The sequence below is a fragment of the Dermacentor andersoni genome, chromosome 1 (assembly GCF_023375885.2).
Source record: "Dermacentor andersoni chromosome 1, qqDerAnde1_hic_scaffold, whole genome shotgun sequence".
Classification (NCBI taxonomy): domain Eukaryota; kingdom Metazoa; phylum Arthropoda; class Arachnida; order Ixodida; family Ixodidae; genus Dermacentor; species Dermacentor andersoni.
The window spans coordinates 5339193-5359095 of NC_092814.1; the positions used below are offsets into that span (position 1 = coordinate 5339193).

General features: G+C 44.6%; 1 protein-coding gene across 1 annotated transcript in view; it reads left to right on the plus strand.

Annotated features, from left to right (window-relative positions):
- LOC126544748 (octopamine receptor beta-2R-like) overlaps window positions 1–19903 on the plus strand; it is a 505579-nt gene that overhangs the window by 379239 nt on the left and 106437 nt on the right. The gene's annotated exons all lie outside the window — the stretch shown is intronic.

Consider the following 19903-nt stretch of genomic DNA (forward strand, 5'->3'; position numbering starts at 1 on the left):
GCAGCAGGGAAGCTTGCCATTATCATACGAGTCGTGTCGAAAACCTTCGTAGAAGAATGCAAGTTCGCGATTAAATGCGTCCAAGTTAGCTTTCTTGTTATCAGTGATTAATTCTTACGCGGGGGCTTTCTTTTTTAATGGCAATGAAATGCCGATATGAAGTACGCTGTGGTCGCTGAAGCCAGGGAACGAAGTCACATATTTATGTTTTCCAGGCTAGATGTTAACAAGAGATCCAGGGTGGGGTCGCCCCTAGTTGGGCATGCTTTTGCTTGGTGGAGGTTAAAGTCTTGAGGTTATTCAAGAAACTGCTTGGGTTCACTACAGGGTGTTTTGTTGGGTACTCAAAGTAGTGGCCAATTGATGCTCGGATGATTAATGTCTCCGAAAAGGATGATAGGTGCAGCAGGCATATTTTTTTATTTGTTCTAAAGAAAGCCGTAAGAAATCGCAAAATGAGTGTTTACTATCTGGTGGACGGTAACTGATTCCAAACACTACTTTGCCAATTGTACTGTGCAGGTTTACCCATGTTAGTTCGATGTTGTCGTCGTTATTTATCAGTGATGATGGTAAGCTGTCTCTAACGGCAACTAGTAGACCTCCCCCTCGCCTATCATGCCGATCGCGTCAGTAAACTGTAAAGTTAGGGTAGGATCGAAAAACTTCGTGGTCGCCGACATCCTTATTTAACCACGTTTCCGTTAGTAAAATCTTATGGGCAGTGGTGTCGTCTGTGAATCTTTCGAGTTCATCACGTTTTGGAATTATACTGCGGATGTTAGTGAAAGCCACGCTAATGTTTAAAAATGAATCAGGGCGGTTTATGAATGAAGCAGTCGCGGAATTTCTTGTTCGTCACTGGGGCTGGTCAGATAAGGTATCACTTGGAGCTGGCAGTTGCTTGCTGTTGGGTGCTGTGGTGTATTTCAATGACGCTATCGGATGCAGTAAGGAAAACAGGAGTGCAATGTGTAAGCACTCCGTCAGTGGCCTTGACAAGAAAGGAAGTCACCTCTTTGAGAGAGCCTCAGATAGATAAGAGAGTCGATATGGCGACGAAATAAATAAAAGCGGGAATTTCAATATAGAAATCAGTTGACAGCGCATCTGCGTCCTCGTCTAGTTGTTCCTTCTGTGTCCGTGTTCCTTAAGTTCTACTGCTACAATCCTCGTCGAGCAGTAATCGTTCGCTCGAGAACACTACCTGTACGATTCATAAGAAATATGCTCTACTGAATCATTCTGCAGATGATGATTACATGGTAGTGTTTTGTGTGGCAAGAGCCTAGTGTGGCCTTAGAGCGGCATGTCCGTGGTAGCTTAGTGGCTATGCTGTTGGGCTGCTAAGCACGAGGGTGCGGCATCAATTCCCGCCCACGGCGGCCGCATTTCGATGGGGGCGAAATCCGAAAACACTCGTGTGCTTAGATTTAGGTACAAGTTAACGAGCCCCTGGGGGTCCAAATTGTTCCGGAGTGCCTCACTACGGCGTGCCTCATAATCGGATCGTGGTTTTGGCTAGTAAAACCCTATAATTTATTAAAAAAGAAGAGCGCCATGTCAAAGATTTGTCGATGACCAACGAATTACAATGGATACCAAACGAAGCATGCTTCGCTTTACGTATTTGTCAACTGGGGTTGTAGTTTTTTTAGGCATTTGCTATCCACAAGTATCCGATACCTGCGTCAGTGAACCCTAGCTCTGTATCTTTGCTCTGGAAATAGTTGTCACATCTTAATGCGCCTTTTATTCACGGCGCGACGGCGCATGTGCGCTGCACGAGCGGACTAGTCGCGAAACGTTTCGCAAGATGTGGCTAGTTGTACTTGATGGTGGCGCGAACTACATTTCATGAAAGGCTAGGGACAGAAATAAGAAGACAGCATGGCGCTTTACTGTCTGCCTATTTCTTTTTACGCCTTGCGCGCCACAGTATTCCTCGAGAACTTAAGCACCAGCCAGCCCAAGTTCATCTGGCTTTGCAAGGGTCGCGCGCACGCGGCCCGATCTCGGGGGACAGTCCCCTGATAAAAAAACAAGCGCTCGCGCTGCTACAAGCGCTGTACCGCGTTGAAACTCCGCTGGTAGATCCACGCCGGCGCGGTGACGTGCGCAGCGCACGACTCGCATTCCGCTTTAAAGCAGAAGGCGTCCAGGGCTTCGTCCGGACGACTGACTGCGCCGTCAGCCACGTAGCCTTTCATTGATGGAATTTAACGAAAGACCCCTGGGTTACATTTGTGCGACACTTAGAAAAAATTCACCGACGATTACAATACTCCATAATGAGAAATTTGAGCGCAGCTCTATACGTATTTTCCTTTAGCGATATATTCGCTGGCGTGGACAATCTGTCTCGTGCAGCACGTTGCAAACGCAGCAAATCCCCCATTACGGCTATCTAAACTCAGCGCACTAAAAATTGATACTAATGTACTTAATTGGATAAAAGCATTTCTAACACACCGCATGCAATTTGTAAGCGCTAATGAAGTTAATTCAACTCTAACCCCAGTTAAATCAGGTGTTCCACAAGGGTCTGTGCTTGGGCCGCTGTTGTTTTTAATTTACATTAATGATCTACCTGATAACATTTCGTCTAAAATTTGTCTTTTTGCAGATGACTGCGTAATATATCGTAAAATTACTAATGACACTAATATTTCATCTCTTCAGGACGATATAAACACACTGCATAACTGGACTATAAAATGGCACATGCAGCTTAACGTCAAGAAATGTAAATCAATGCGAATATCCCGTACTAATGAAGCTTGTCCTGTCTATTTACTTAATAACATTCCTTTAGAGAGCGTAATAAATTACAAATATCTGGGCGTCCATATAACCTATAACTTATCCTGGAAGTACCATATCGACTTTATAACGAGCAAAGCTAATCGCACACTTGGATATCTTCGTAGAAACTTCTCGCTCGCACCATTATCACTCAAACATTTGTTATAGACGACATATGTCCGTCCATAGTTGGAATATGCATCATCAGTATGGGACCCACACCATGCCACCTCAATTAACTGCCTTGAAAGTGTCCAGAATCGCTCCGCTCGGTTTATACTGGCTAATTACCATCGTACGGCAAGCGTAACACAAATGAAGACTACTCTGAACCTACCTTCGCTATTAGCCCGCAGGAAACAATCACGCCTATGCTTATTTCATAAGATTTACTACCAGAAAGCTGCGCTTCGGTCGGCATGGATTAACCCAGCACCATTCATCTTCTCACGTAGAGATCATACGCATAAAGTACATGTTCCTCGCTCTAACACACTAACACATTCGCAATCATTTTTACCTAAAACATGCAACGAATGGAACGGTCTGCCAACATCTATTGTTAATATAAGTAATCCTGTTCAATTTAGAAATGCTTTAGTTAACTACATGTAAATCATGAAACTTGCGTTCAATATGTCATGTGACTTGTTATTGTATAAGTACTATTTTTTCAAATTAGCTATGTATGTATTTACCTATCATTCCCAACCTGTATATTGAAGTGCATGATGAAATTTCTATGGTGAACTACGACTACTATTTTTCTGTAAATTAGTAAGCTAGTGTAATTTTCTATTTTTACTTATACTGTGCCTTTCCTGTATATCATTTTTTACTTCCTTTATGTAGCCTCTCCCCTCTATAATGTGTATTTACTCTGCTGTAAATAAATGAATAAAAAGTGTGGCACGACTGCCTCGCTAATCTGCGAGAGGCGTGGGCGATGCATGGGCGCGATTCACAGCAGCCGCGGACAGCAGACTTCCCCAACGACGCGCGCTCCATTTTGCAGCCGTCGTCGTCGCGCTTCTCACGCTTTCGCCATACCTTCCTCCTCCGCTTTCCACCTCACGCCCCTCTTTTTCCGAGCGCCCTTCGCTGTGCTCGTTCGCTCGGTTTTTACGCCGCCGCTTACCACGGGAACGGGCTCATAAGAACTGTGCTCTAAAAGCAAGTCTTCTTGCAGCGTCGGCCCTCATTTGCTGGTGGGGGCCGTGCGTGCCTGACTTGACGTACTCGTTCGTGGTGTGGTCATCATACGACGACACGAGACCGAAAAGCCGCTCCTACCAATGACTGGCGGATGTCGCTGAGACCATTTGATCACAAGACGGCCTACGCAAGCGACGAGCTCGAGTTGTCGCACTGTGTGGCACGCGCCATCGTTCGACCGAACTCTGTGCGATCGGCCGTCGAACGGACAACGCGAAACTGCCTTCGCTTCTATGCATAGCTAATCGCGCTGAGTCATACATGCCTAGGAGCGTGAAATTGTCTGGCGCCGTCGAGTTCATGCAGCCGTTACCACGGTGGACCTGAACTGAAATGTAAGCAGTTAGGACGAAGGAAACAGCTTTTACAGTTTTTTCATAATTTACAACATTAATTATTAATGATAATGTTTATTTGCCATCATACATGTTAGATGGGAGGGCGGAGAGAAAGAAGCTGCTCGCAGGCAGCTTAGCAAGCGCACAAGCCCTGGCCTGTTTATTTTGGCAAGCACAGCAATACATAGAAAGTACGCAAACAAAACAAAGCAACAGCTGCTGCTGCTGCTGCTGCTGCTGCTGCTGCTGCTGCTGCTACTGAGTTAAATATAAATACAGGGGAATGAACGAACAGAAACGGATTCTAATGGCAATACAAGCCACGGAATAACATGATGTCACTGCGAAAGGAAATATCCAGAATCAAGCACTGTACATAAGGTGAAGATTCTGGTAAGAAGAAGAAATTAAATCAAAGCTATCTAATTTGTAGGCGTTGAAAAGAGAGGGTAACGCGTAGGATAAACGCTGTTGTTCCGTAGTAAGACGAGGAGTATTTACTAATCAGCTTTCTGCATATTTAGTTGGGTAGTATGGTAAATTGTTTTGCAAATTTACAAGACGTGAGCTATTGAGGTTATGTTTTTTTTCCGTTTTGAACTTCAGGCTCAGTCGGTACTTATATAAGTTGTGTATACTAATAATTCTAGAATTGTGAAAACGCTGAGCGGTGTGTGATCGGTACAGTGCATTATAAACATGACGAATGTATTTCTTCTGCAAACGAGGAATGGGTTGCAGGCTAGAGGGCGCTGAGGTTCCGCTACAAGGCTATGAAATCCCCCGAGTGGCCGAATACAAATATCTCGGGGTATGGATAAACAAACGGCAGATGCACACGGAAAAGCACGAACAGCCTTTCATAGCAAAAGGGCGAAGAGATGCCAGGATAGTGAAACAGGGCATCGTGGGGGTACAACAGGTATGAGGTACTGAGAGGTATTTGGAAGGGAGTAATGGTGCCGGGGCTTACTTTCCGGAATCCGGTGCTGTGTTTAAGGGCAGAGGTTCAGTCAAAACTAGAAGTAAATCAGAGAACTGTTGGAACATTAGCACTAGGTACCCACGGGAAAACCACAAACGAGGCAGTACAGCGGGATATAGGCTGGGCATCGTTCGAAGCATGCGAAGCTCAGAGTAAAATCCTATACGAAAAACGTCTGAGGAAATTGGGCGATAACAGGTGGGCAGCTAAGGTGTTTAAATACCTATACAGAAAAAGCGTTGACTCACAATGGCGAATAAGAACTAGGAAGCTAACCAGTAAGTATGCCAGACATGAGGACGAAGGAAGACAGAGCATTAAACGACAGGTTAAGAACGCGGAAGGTAAAAATTGCATAAATTCAATGGAAAAGAAGCATAGTGCCGAACTATCATCAACATCATCATCATCATCATCATCAGCCTAGTTACGCCCACTGCAGGGCAAATACCTCTCCCATACTTCTCCAGCTACCCCGGTCATGTACTAATTGTGGCCATGTTGTCCCTGCAAACTTCTTAATCTCATCCGCCCACCTAACTTTCTGCCTCCCCCTACTACGCTTCCCTTCCCTTGGAATCCAGTCCGTAACCCTTAATGACCATCGGTTATCTTCCCTCCTCATTACATGTCCGGCCCATGCCCATTTCTTTTTCTTGATTTCAACTAAGATGTCATTTACCCGCGTTTGTTCCCTCACCCAATCTGCTCTTTTCTTATCCCTTAACGTTACACCTATCATTCTTCTTTCCATAGCTCGTTGCGTCGTCCTCAATTTCAGCAGAACCCTTTTCGTAAGCCTCCAGGTTTCTGCCCCGCAGGTGAGTACTGGTAAGACACATCTGTTATACACTTTCCTCTTGAGGGATAGTGGCAACTTGCTGTTCATGATTTGAGAATGCCTGCCAAACGCACCCCAGCCCATTCTTATTCTTCTGGTTATTTCAGTCTCATGATCCGGGTCCGTGGTCACTACCTGCCCTAAGTAGATGTATTCCCTTACCACTTCCAGTGCCTCGCTACCTATCGTAAACTGCTGTTCTCTTCCGAGACTGTTAAACATTACTTTAGTTTTCTGTAGATTTATTTTCAGACCCACCCTTCTGCTTTGCCTCTCCAGGTCAGTGAGCATGCATTGCAATTGGTCTCCTGAGTTACTAAGCAAGGCAATATCATCAGCGAAACGCAAGTTGCTAAGGTATTCTCCATCAACTTTTATCCCCAATTCTTCCCACTCCAGGTCTCTGAATACCTCCTGTAAACATGCTGTGAATAGCATTGGAGATATCGTATCTCCCTGTCTGACGCCTTTCTTTATTGGGATTTTGTTGCTTTCTTTGTGGAGGATTACGGTGGCTGTGGAACCACTATAGATATCTTCCAGTATCTTTACATATGGCTCATCTACACCCTGATTCCGTAGTGCCTTCATGACTGCTGAGGTTTCGACTGAATCAAATGCTTTTTCGTAATCAATGAAGGCTATATATAAGGGTTGGTTATATTCTGCACATTTCTCTATCACCTGATTGATAGTGTGAATATGGGCTATTGTTGAGTAGCCTTTACGGAATCCTGCCTGGTCCTTTGGTTGAAAGAAGTCTAAGGTATTCCTGATTCTATTTGCGATTACCTTAGTAAATACTTTGTAGGCAACGGACAGTAAGCTGATCGGTCTATAATTTTTCAAGTCTTTGGTGTCCCCTTTCTTATGGATTAGGATTATGTTAGCGTTCTTCCAAGATTTCGGTACGTTTGAGGTCATGAGGCATTGTGTATATAGGGCGGCCAGTCTTTCTAGGACAGTGTTCCCACCATCCTTCAACAAATCTGCTGTTACCAGATCCTCGCCAGATGCCTTCCCCCTTTGCATAGCTCTCAAACCGTTCTTTACCTCTTCCGGTGTTACTTGTGGGATTTCAAGTTCCTCTAGCCTATTCTCTCTCACCTTATCGTCGTGGGTGTTACTGGTACTGTATAAATCTCTATAAAACTCTTCAGCCACTTGAACTATGCCATCCATATTAGTAACGATATTGCCGGCTTTGTCTCTTAACGCACACATCTGATTCTTGCCTATTCCTAGTTTCTTCTTCACTGCTTTTAGGCTTCCTCCGTTCCTGAGAGCGTGTTCAATTCTATCCATATTATAGTTCCTTATGTCCGTTGTCTTACGCTTGTTGATTAACTTAGAAAGTTCTGCCAGCTCTATCTGTAGGGTTAGAGGCTTTCATACATTGGCGTTTCTTGATATCGATGACTATATCGATACTGGAAACAGCGGATCAGGAAGGAAACGTTTTATGATAACTCAAGAGGCAGTGCCCTACTCTTTGAAGCTAGATCAGGATGTCTTAGAACGCGCAGCTATAAAAAGAAATTTAACGAGAAAGAAGACACATGTACTGTGTGGTAAATCTGTAGAAACAATAGAACACCTCATACTAAAATGTGATGGTACCCATCCCGATGTCGATGCGGGCGCAGTCACGCTTCCTGAGGCCCTAAGATTTTGAGATAACAATAGTCATGTAAATAAATATGCGGTGGAAATTAGCAAAAAGCGATTGGAAGATTGGTGGCTCAAATGCGGAGAGGTGACATAAGGTTAAAAGTGTAGAAACAATTATTTAAAGAAATTGGCAAATTTAAATAGCTTACAACACAGTTCAACAAAAATAAAAAGCTGAGCATGGTGGCAACTGCCATCACCCCGTTTCAAAGGGGACGCTCCTACCTTCCATTCATCCATCCGAGTTGACAGTAGTTGAGGTGAGAATAAAAAAAAGGGAGCTATAAAGAAGCAATTCGTGTTGATAACTGATAGCTGATCGGCCTATCATAGCGGTGATTCTTTGTCTTTAGATCGTTTATATGATTGTCCCAAGACATATGACAAGAGAACGCCCAGGCATTTTAAACTCTCTACAATAGCTATGTTGCGGAAGTACTGTAGTATGAGTGTATGGTGTGGCGGAATGATTATGTTAATTGGTCAGAAAATGACTGCCTTAGTTTTATGTTCATTTATACGCATACAGTTTAATATTGCCCATTTTCCTAGCGCGGTCAAGGTATTGTTACATGCGGATATCATTTCAGATATATTTTTTCCTGAGAAGAACATAATAGCATCATCTGCATAAATAATAAATCTTACATCAGGATTTGTGTTTACAGTGTCGTTAAGGTACAAATTTAAGAGGAGAGGTCCTAGTATGCTACCTTGTGATATACTACTTTGGATAGAGTTAACTGCAGAACAGGAACTAGTTAGCAGGACCGCTTGCTTTCTCTGGGATTAATACGACCGTATTAGTTGTAAAGCCTTACCGCGAACTCCATTCATGTAATTTTTGCAATAATATTTTGTGATCCGCCAAGTCGAAAGCCTTTGAAAATCGACAAATACGCCAAGTGCCATGCACTTTTTTCCAAATGGTTCAAGTTCTTTCTGTGCAAGAAGCGCCGGTTCAGTTGATTTATTTTTGGTGAAGCCATATTGATGGGAAGTAAGCAGGTCGTCGTTGTTAATGAATTTTGATAAACGCAAGTGCAAAAGTTTTTCAAAGACCTTCGAAATCACAGGTATTATAGACACCGGCCTATAGTTGCGCAAATAATTTCGGTTGCCTTTCTTTATAGATTACAGTTATCTTTGCTATCTGCATTTTTGTCGGAAAGACCGCTGTCCTTATGCATGCATTCAATATGTTAGCAAGACTTGGTTCTATGATATCAGCGACATGTTTCACAGGGCGCACCTGCAGGTCATCGATATCACGGCATGTACGGTTTTTACGCTCTGTATCACAGATATGATTTCCTACGCTGTGGCAGGCTGCAGAAATGTAGTCACTGTTCGGAGTGTTCATGTATTCTAAGGCGTCGGGCAAGCCACTGCTTGTTCCAGTCTTACGAAAGAAATTGCGTCAGCTCTGGCCTTCGCGATTTCGAATAACTACTTCGCACGGCGCGTACACAATAAGCGGCAAGCGCCGACACAGCGCTGTGCCAGCATCTCACCATACCTGTAGGCTGCCGGCCGCATTCGCTACGAAGATGGGTGGATCTGTACGTCTTGTTATGCTGACACATTTCACAGCTCTGCGCCAAACGGGAAACCAGAGACTGCGTGCATACAGCAGCATAAAGAACCACCTCGCTCAGTTGTATGCCAACGATGGCATGCGCGTTTTCGCAAGAGAACAACACGGCCTGTAAATGAGCGCTTATGCGAGCACAGTTTTCTCCACGAATATAGAACGCGATAACTATAAGTATGATGAAGCTAAAGAAAAGCGAGAATCAGTGATGAATTAACAGCCCGTAATATGTGTAACGGGATCAGAGTGGCCGTTAAGCGGTTCCGCCGCTTATATTGACTCGTCTCAGGTTGGAACAACACTACGCATATGCGCAGAAATGTATTTTGCTATCTTTTGACATTAAATCATATCAGCGATGCACCATTTCCTCAATATTTTACGCTAACATCGATGTGTAGATGTCTATGTAAACAGGTGCACCTCTTTGATAAATCCGACGCCGAAGACTGTGCTCGAAGACTTGTTGAATATGCAAGTGTCTCAAGAATGGGCATAAAGAATGAAGCAAGCGAGCTACGACAAACTCCATGGCAGCTGCGTCGGCAGGCTGAAGTCAGCGTGGCCTCACTGCTTCTACGACACCCAGTGGTCGGTGCGTGCTACACGGCTTCTAGGAATGACTTGCTGCCCCGGAGAAGCCATCCATAAATATTCGCGATCCACGCACAACCGATGCGCACTCAACATGCAGGTACACAAATCAAACGGCGAAAGCCCCGGCACCCTTCCAAAACGTTTCCAGCGGCAGGAAAAGGCGGATTGTGGCCACCTGGTGGTGCCTGTATGTATGTGTAGCCTTTCACAATAAACGTCGTCTGCTCTTGCGCTCTCTTTTGGCATAACCTGATGCGCGCCTGGAAACCATGATGTCGACAGTTGGTTGCCGGGTTGTTACACATGCATTAGATGTGTCGGCCGGCAAATGCTGCGACCCCCCGTGGAAACGAGTCGCGCCCTTTATGAGGACGGGGCGCCCACGCTTAATTACCGCTCTCCAGTGGCCGCGCTATTCTTAGAGGCGCGGCTGCGTGCCGGCCTTGGCGGCGTCCTTGGCCGCGTCATTCGGCGCCCTCTGGCGCCGGCTCCGCGCAAATCGATTCTCGGCGACCATGGCCCGACTCGGCGCGCCTCGTTCTGCGCAAGTAAAGGCCACGAGTATGCGCCACATTTCTCGTAGCTTACCGGAGCCGCCTTGTCGGGTTGACAGCACGCAAGCAGGGCATTCTTGTGCTGGCATGGAGCGGCGGCTATGTTGTTGTTTACGTGTTGTGCTCACTGATAAAAGAGAACGTATCTTTTGTGTGTAAGATTTAACAAATGCTCGAAATGTTGCTATGGTATATCAGGCAGGTGATGGTGTGATGTGAATATCTGCCTTCTGAAATTGAAAAGACATTAAAGCCAACATTTTTCTTCTAAACGGATAAAAAACCAGCGGAAATACGCGAGACTAGATCAAAAAGACGACGGAACTAGCTGGAGCCTTTGCACCTTTTCTTTTTTTTTCTTTAGAAATGTGGGATTTTCATCACAATATATTTTCCAGGAATTATCGTATGCAAAAAATATGAAGCTACGATTGTTATTGCAGTCAAATAGCCGCTGTCACCTTCATTTTAGGCGCTGTGTTCGGTCCAACACCTTGATACAATTTAGGTGCCCCGTGTCATTGGCTTGTAAAATAGAGATGTCGTTTTCGTATGTCATACCAATAGGCTTTCGTGGTATCGTAACAGCTGTGTGCGCATTCCTGTTTGTAAAATGTCTATTTTATGTTTGATCTGCTTTGTACTAATATGCATTTCGATTTTTATCCTCTCGAGTTTGCACACACTTGTCCTTATATAGCTGTACCTTTTGCAATAGGGGAACCTGTAAGGTATCAAAATAGAAATGGCTGGCAGCTTATCCTTATTCGCAGGTTGGCGTAGGTACGCTTGGTGAGTATCCTGTATTGAGCACACTCTAGTTTTGATTTGAAAAATGAATGATAAGCCAGTAATTTTTCATCAGGTGGCGCTAGTGTCGCTCCAGGTAGCCCTGGCTTCGGTTAGCAGACGAGTTAGTTGCATCCACTCGCAAAGGCAAGTCGTTACAAAGGCCAGTATACTATCTGAAAGGCGAGGCTCGTTCAGCGGGGACGTTACCGATTTTGCAGATTCCATCGGCAAGTGAACGACACGATTTCACATTTATTATAGTTCAGCGTCATAAGCCTTCGCGTGCATGACATCCGTTTGGAGAGCGGATTCGTCTGAGTTGTTAGTGATGGTATGTAAGACAGCCGTAGGCGTACATGCGCATGCTACACGAAGCAGGGAGCAGTAAATCGTTAATGTAAACAAGGTAAGTACAAGTGGGTTAGAAGGCAGATCATTTATGAATACTCATCGAGAGTGCCCTGTTGGAAATTTTTTGATCCAATTGAGTACGTTAAGATGGAAGTTTAGTTGTGAATGCTTCATCATTAGATGTGAGGGGGATACTTTGTCGAATGTCTTTGCCAAGTGCAGGAAGATGGCCAAAGTCAACGTTACAATTGCTGTCGTAGATTAAGATGGCCAATTGAGTTTGGCAGGAGAAACTTTTGCGATAACCATGCTGTGATGGACGGAAAAAAATTGTTCGAGTCAAGAGAGGTAATGATTTGAGAATAAATGGCGTGTTCTATGATTTTACACGGAGCGCTCGTTAAAGAAATCGGTCGGTAATTCAATGGAGAAATTTTGACCCCTGATTTGCAGACGACAGCAACCTTCCCTGCTTTCCAGTCATGCGGGATAAGGCCTCAAGAAAGTGAATGAGGACACTAAGATTTAATATGCTGCAGATCTGCACCTTATGCTTTTGAGAAGTTTAAGATTGATTTCACCTACGCCGTCTAATGAGAGCTTTATGTAATATATTTCAAGTCATATGCCATTGGCAGTAAATACACCATCATTACTGGTTTCCATTACTGGTTTACGAGGAAACAATTATGGACGATTTGTCTGTAAACGTAGTTTTAAACGCAGACGTTAAACATATTCGCGCATTCAGTGTCGGGCGCCACTAGGCCTGCCTCGTTATTTGTGGTTAGAATACGTGCCTGCAGAGCATTTATTCTCTACAAAAATTTTCTTTTATTGTTTTTAAGTGTAATTACGTATGAGGAAATTATTGTTTATCTCTGCGCACTGCGGATAAATAAGCGGCTTCATCTTAGTACTTGTTTTCCCATGCACAAGGAGTGCTGCGCTTCTTATTGGCTGTACGATGAGGCCGCTTTTTTTATTTATTTTGCGGACGCTTCTTTCCCTGGGTAACCATGTGTTATGAGAATTAGACCGGAATCTAATCTTTGAGACGAATGTTTCTGTTAGCTCGTTAAGTTTCTGCCTGTAGAGATGACAGTTCTCGTGGATATTTTAATAATTGAACCTAGACACAAATGTCGGAAAGAAGGTGCTGAGTTCAGTGTAATCCTGTCGCAGTCACCTGCTTACGTCACACGAGCGGATTGCTTTCTCGTGTGTTTGGCGTATCGCAAGCTATAAAGGAAAGTGTCAACCAAGTGTTGACGCTAAAGAAGACGAAGTCGACGTACATGGTTGTTCAAATGGTTGGGTGAATAAATGTTGACCATATCTATATTGGGCCTGTTTTTCATGTTTATTATTCAATTAATTCCTATCTTGATCGCATCGTATTTCACGCGCAATTACGGTTATCCATGGCCGTCCTGTAACGTGGGAGGCACTCGTTGCATTCTTCAGAAGCTTCGGCAGCCAGGCATATGTGCGACTCTCCTCCGCTATGGACGGATCGATGGATGCCATCAGCGTCACCTTTGTAACGCGGTGGTGGATCGCGCCACCAAGCTTTTAGTTTGTCGAATGTCCTGCCTATCATTTTGAAAACACGCACACACACAAAAAAAAGCGCCGTCCTGCGGCTCCTGGCGGCGGGCACGATCGGTCGTCTTGGTGTGGCGCACCGACGATTCGACAGGTTGGCGCAATAGTGGGCTAATAGCGCCACACACGAGCTTTGCAGAGTTTCAGTCTAGCGTGACAGCGCAGTGCCGGACGCTATTCCATGCAAAGTGCACCTAATGGAGTCTGCCTGTTCGGCAAGCTATGTGTGTGCGTCCGAAAAGTGCGAGAGGCAGCTCAAGGAAAGCCGGGCAAGCGTTGAATTTGCATTTTCCATGTGTGCCTATCCGAGCGAAATCAGCAGAAGCTGTACGCCATAGCTTCCGAAATTTTCCCGTCTCAGACGCCATATGCTCTCGTGCCTATCTCCACCGATGGGTGCCGCTGCCATCTCGGAGGTTTCTAAACATAAACATGCAGGGCGCAGAAGAAAGGAAGTGTGCTTAGAAATTGAGGAGCAGTGAAATAGAGAACAAATAGTTGTGTATGTGGTTACATAAACGCACCTTAGAATCTAGAAGAGCAACCAACAATTGGGAAGTATGTTTGGGAAGGGTGCAATAGAACTAGATCGAAAAGAAAAGAAGGGGGAATCGGAATGCTCATACAGAACGGAGCCAAATGGAAAATAGTAAATTCAAAGCGAATGTAACATCTTTGGTTAAAAGCACGATGAGCGGAAAGAGAACTTGGCTGTGGGTAACGTATTTATGAACGTGAAAACATTGCATAGAAGAACGAAGAGTTACTTTACTGATTAAGCGGAAGCCCCAAAAGCTTTGCATCAACAATCATGGCGGCACCCAATGAAGCGACGGCTCTAACCTAGCACAAGCTACACTGGATACATGGTAACGCGTGAAGTTTGTAAGCTAGAAGTGACTGCGGGTATTGTGTTCTCTCAACTAGCATGTGTAATGAAGATTGATTCATTAGCTATTCAAAAGGCGCAGCGCGACTGGGACGGAGACAAAGAAACACACATCACAATAGAAGCGCTCACTAACAACTGGTTTATTTGTACCAAAACCGGCCTATTTAGGCGCAAAAAAGATTGCCATATAGCATCGCAGTGAGCACAGATATGGTCACACATGATCAACCACAAGCAAGATACCCCAGACGTTTAAGAACACGTTACTAAATCCATAAAAACAGTAAGAACAAGATATGGGCATCGAACGTAGTCTACTATCGCCACTTATCTCAATGACTCCGCCTAAGGCGAAGTCACCATGCATAAGAAAATATTGTAATAGAAACAATGAACATGCGCACTGAACAAGGTGTCCACACACTTGGTTTGAGCAGGCTTCTGTAACGAAAAAAAAACACCTTTACAAGGGGGTGAAACTTTTTAGACCTAAAAAAAACCTTCAAGAAACTTAGTCTCATCGTCACTCAAAAATATGGATGGCTTCCTGACGCAGTTGTCCGCCAATCTTTTGATAAAAAGGTTCGGCGATTTCTTGCTCGGTCCTTTCTTTCGCGTTCATCAGAAACATACTGTCGTCAAATTTTGGTTTGCAGCCACACAGCTTGCAATGTTCTGCCAGAAAGCTGCCTGTCTTATTACGCACATTAAGATTATGCTCCCCGGCCGGCTCGTTGAAACATCTCCCCGTTTGGCCTATATACCGGTGACCGCAACCAAAAGGAATTTCAGAGACAACATTTGCCATACAGTCTGTGGATTTATTTTTGTGCTGAGTAGGGCATTGTGGCAACTTCTCTTTGTTTGTCGTACAAATTTTTGACAACTTACACGGCGCAGAAAATACAATCGGAACCTGATGCTTCGAAGCAATCTTCTTGATGCTGTGTAACAATTTATGAATATGCGTAATCACCTGCACCGGCCTTTTTTGCTTACCGGGCTTACTTTTAGGATTAAAAAGTAACGTTCAATCCACCGATCCAAAAAAAAAAAAAGGAAAGCACTCGATTTGCTGTAGGATCTGTACTTAGTGAGCCTTGCTAATCAAGCGAGGAAAGAGCAAAAAGGGTTTCTGGACGTCTTTTTCAACCTGAAGACCCATAAACCAGGAACACTACTTCGCGCCGTAGTTTTGGAAATTGGCAACGCGTCCTCGCTCGATATCTTCAAAAGCATCTGGAGCTTCTGGTGAGCGGAGATCCCTTTTCGATAAGGAATTATTCGGACATTGTAACGTTTTTGGATGAACTGTCACCTGGGTTGTACTATGCATTTTCAGTTGATATAGAAAATTATTTTATTTACTCTGTTCCACATCAAGAGCTGCTAAGTGTCTTAAAAGAAAAGATAGCGGCTTACGAAGAAAGTGATTTTCAGAATGCCACAGGGATTCGAAATGACGCTTTCATAATCTTGTTAGAATTTTATTTGAACTCCACTGCTGTGAAGTTTGAGGGAAACTTTTTCTTTCAAAAGCGAGGAATACGCACAGCTGTAGCTCCGGTTCTTTGTGACGTGTTTTTAGCCTATGTCGGGAGACGCATCCAGGCACATGTGCGGGATCCTCGCGTTGTTAACGTATGCGGCTATGCAGACGATTTTCTCGTAATTTTAAGAAATGTTTCAAACGATGATCTGGAGGCTGCTGTTCATGACACTGTTAAAATGATCTCATCCAACTCTGCCGGGCGTAGCTTCACTTGGGAAACTTCAAACAACTGCCAACTACGGTATCTGGACCTATCGTAGCTATTTAGGGATGACCATATATGCTCGCAATATTACCCGAGGTCTAAAAAGGGGCTACTGCTTTTTTACAGTGCCCATTCCTAACTCTTCAAAAGAGGAATTGTAATGAATTGCCATCAATCAACCCTAAAGAAAAGATGTTTCCAGGTAATGAGTGAAAGCTTTGGTTCCCAGGTGACGCGGCTGAAGGAAGCGGGATACCCATCGGTTTCAGTTACTGCGGTTTCAGAAGTGTTGCTTCCAATGATTAAGAACCTTAATCCAAAAAGTAAGCCTGGTAAGTAAAAAAGGCCAGTGCAGTAGTCCGTATAGTCATAAATTGTCACACAGCATCAAGAAGTATTCCTTCGAAGCATGAGGTTCCGATTGTATTTTCTACGCCGTGTAAGTTGTCAAAAATTTGTACAATGACAAACAAAGGGGAGTTGCCACAGTGCACTACTCAGCACAGAAATAAATCCACAGACTCTATGGCAAATGTTGTCTGGGAAATTACTTTTGCGGTCATTTGCGGTCACCGGTATAGAGGCCAAACGGGGAGATGTTTCAACGAGCAGGCCAGGGGGAATAATCTTCATGTACGTAATAAGACAGGCAGCTTTCTGGCAGAACATTGCAAGCTGTGTGGCTGCAAACCAAAATTTGACGACAGTATGTTTCTGATGAGCGCGAAAGAAAGGGCCGAGCAAGAAATCGTGGAACATTTTTTATCAAAAGATTGGCGGACAACTGCGTCAGCAAGGCATCCATATTTTTGAGCGACGATGAGATTGAGTTTCTTGAAGGTTTTTTTTAGGTCTAAAATGTTTCAGCCGCTTTTAAAAGTCTTTTTTTTTACAGAAGCCTGCTCAAACCACGTGTGTGGACACCTTGTTCTGTGTGCCATGTTCCTTGTTGCCATTATCATATTTTCTTATGGATGGTGACTTGGCCTTAGGCCGAAGCATTGAGATACGTGGCGATAGTAGACTACGTTCGATGAACATATCTTGTTCTTACTGTTTTTATGGATTGAGTAATGTGTTCTTAAACGTCTGGGGTATCTTGTTTTTGGTTCATCATGTGTGACCATATCTGTGCTAACTGCGAGGATACATGACAAGCCTTTTTGCGCATAAATAGGCTGGTTTCGGTGCAAATAAATCCAATTACTCAGCGCTTGTGTTGCGGTTTGTGTTTCTATGTTTCCGTCCCAGTCGCGCTGTACCTTTTGAATAGCCATCAACCAACTCGCCCAAATCAGTTTGACTGATTCATTAGATGCAGCTGATTTCGAATTCGATTGTCGAGTTCACGGCTCGCAGGCCTTACCCTTTGTGAATTTCGCTGGCGAAGGCACGTTAAGTTGGTTACTCAAAAGTAAGCGCGATAAATTGCTTGCTGCTAATAGAACAACCTCGAACTGGTAATTAAAGGCTGAAACTCAGACGGAAGAAAACTTCGCATACAATGCTATATTCTGTTTTCATAATTATAATAGTTTTTTATGCAACCGCAAGGCGATATCTGCAAACACAAAGCCCTGTTCTAAAGCCCTTGGTTCTTGCGTGCCCCAACGCTAACCCCCGTAATCGTAAACGCTAGAGAACTGTTATAAATTTCTCTTGTACTAGATCTCTGTTAGCAATGTAACCTAGTTATTGCAAATACGGGGATGAAATGGCATCGCCAGATCACTTGGGAAGTCTGAAATAGGCAATCGGCCATTGATTGCTGTCTGATGAGAGAATGCATTTGTGACAAGTTGAGAGAAATGGTCATTGACGAGGAACGGTATAGCAAGATAGCGCGTGACCATAAACGTATCATTTTGAAAATGGGACATGTAGTTGGGAAAGTTTGAGTAATAGTTCTGCGGAAACGTGCAAGGCGTAGAGAAGTAATTAATGAAGGGAAAATGAGACATCCACCAAAACGTAGCTAAGCGCTACGTAGGAAACCCATACGGATTCCTCGAAAGAAAAGCTTCGCAGTTGAAGAAAAATTCCTCCTAGTCCGGGACTCGAACCCGGGACCACCGTCTTTCCGGGGCAGCCGCTCTACCATCTGAGCTAATCAGGCGGCTAGCAGATGGCAGGCGAAGTCGAATTTATCAACACCTCAGAAGCACAGGCAAGACTTTGAGCAATTATTCTGCGGAAACCCGCAAGGTGCACAGAAGTAGTTGGGAAAGAAAGCAAAGAGCGAAGAATGGCCAGTGCAAATTTGAACGCTGAACAAATAACAAATATAGTCACAAGAGTCCAGAAAGAACTTGGCAAATGGCCAGAGGAGTGGAAATATAGTGAGCGTATAAGTGTAATGACAAGAGAAATGACATTATTTTGGGCATGTTCGTGTTGGTGACAGCACGCGTAACCGAAAAATGCGGTTGTGCAGGCTTTCACTAAAGCCCCATATATATGAGTGCGACGGGTCTGAAACTAAATCTGTTGGAAGTTAGCGCCTGTCTTCGTCGGTTTTCACTCTGTCCTTGTATTGTGTTGTGTGCTAGATGCAGTAATGACAAGAGGAATAAGGGAAACAACACGTTTGTTGGAAAGGAAAAAAGTAAGCCGAAAATGTGGTATCTGGGAGATACGGGAAGCGATCGACGAACCACAGAGAGAGAGAGAGAGAGAAAACTTATTTTTACGCCAGCATCCGGCGCTCAACCCTGGTGTGTCAGCTACGAGTCCTCACCCAACACGTCTCTGACGTGCAGGAGAATATTAGTTGCGTGGAGTGGTGGAATGAGCCCATCCGTCCATGATCGTGGCTTGATGTTAGTGGGAATGTTTGAGAGGGGTGACTGCAGTTTCGGTTGAGTGTGAGGGCAATGCCATAGACAATGCTCTAGGGACGGATAGCCCATGCAGTTCGGGCATTTCGGTGGGCCAGGTAGGCCTTGAATGTAGTGACGAAAAAGAGGAGTCACTATTGAGTTTGTTTGAAGTCTTCAGAGAATAGCGCTGTCTTCTCGCGAGAGGTTAGCAGGACGAGTAATAAAGGCGACGGCATTGGCGCGAAGTTCCTTTAAAAGTGATGTGCGCTCTTTGTGCAAAGTCTTTCTGTGTTCCCTTGGGTTAAATTCAGATGGCCATAGGCACGAGGGACCCGGAAAACTAACTACGCGGGTGAGCTCATGAGCTGGGGAGTTCCCCCCCCCCCCCCCATACCTTGGTGCCCAGGTATCCACTGCAAGGTAACACAGAGCGAAGGGTGTGCATCCAAGTGACATTGAAGTAAGCTGTGTATATGTTCAGGCAGCAAGTTGTCGCGAAACGTGGGGCATGCATCTTGGCTATCGGTGCGAATAAATATGCGTTGGGTGGGATGATAAGGCCGGGTGACTGCTTCGAGAATAGCAAGAGCCTCTGCGTCGGATGGGTCGGGGACTCCTATGTGTGCGTTTACATGCTCGTATTCAGGGCTGACTACTACAGTTAGACATTTACCTCCGAGTGACTAGCGTCCATATAATACGTAGTGTCTGGTAGCGGGTTTTCCCTATTTATTCGTTTGACTAACTGGGAGCGGCGTGCTTTGTGTTTGTGCGGCTGCATATGTTGTGGTATGGGTAGAACCGTGAATCTGGGTAGTGAGTCCTATGGTGATGAATACAACGGTAGAAAAGGGGGTAGGGCACCTGTCTGGTATCCCTGATGTTCGAGCAGTTTGCGCCCTTGTGGGGATGTTTGAAGCCTTTGAATTTGCGCTTGTCTGCAAATTGTAATGCATTCATCAAGTGCGTTGAAAAGCCCAGTGGCGGCCACAAGCTCGTTTGCGGCAAATCGGGGTACTCCTAAAGCTAATCTCGTATATTTGCGGAGCGCCGTCTCTAATTTGGAGTGCTGGGTTTTGAGGAG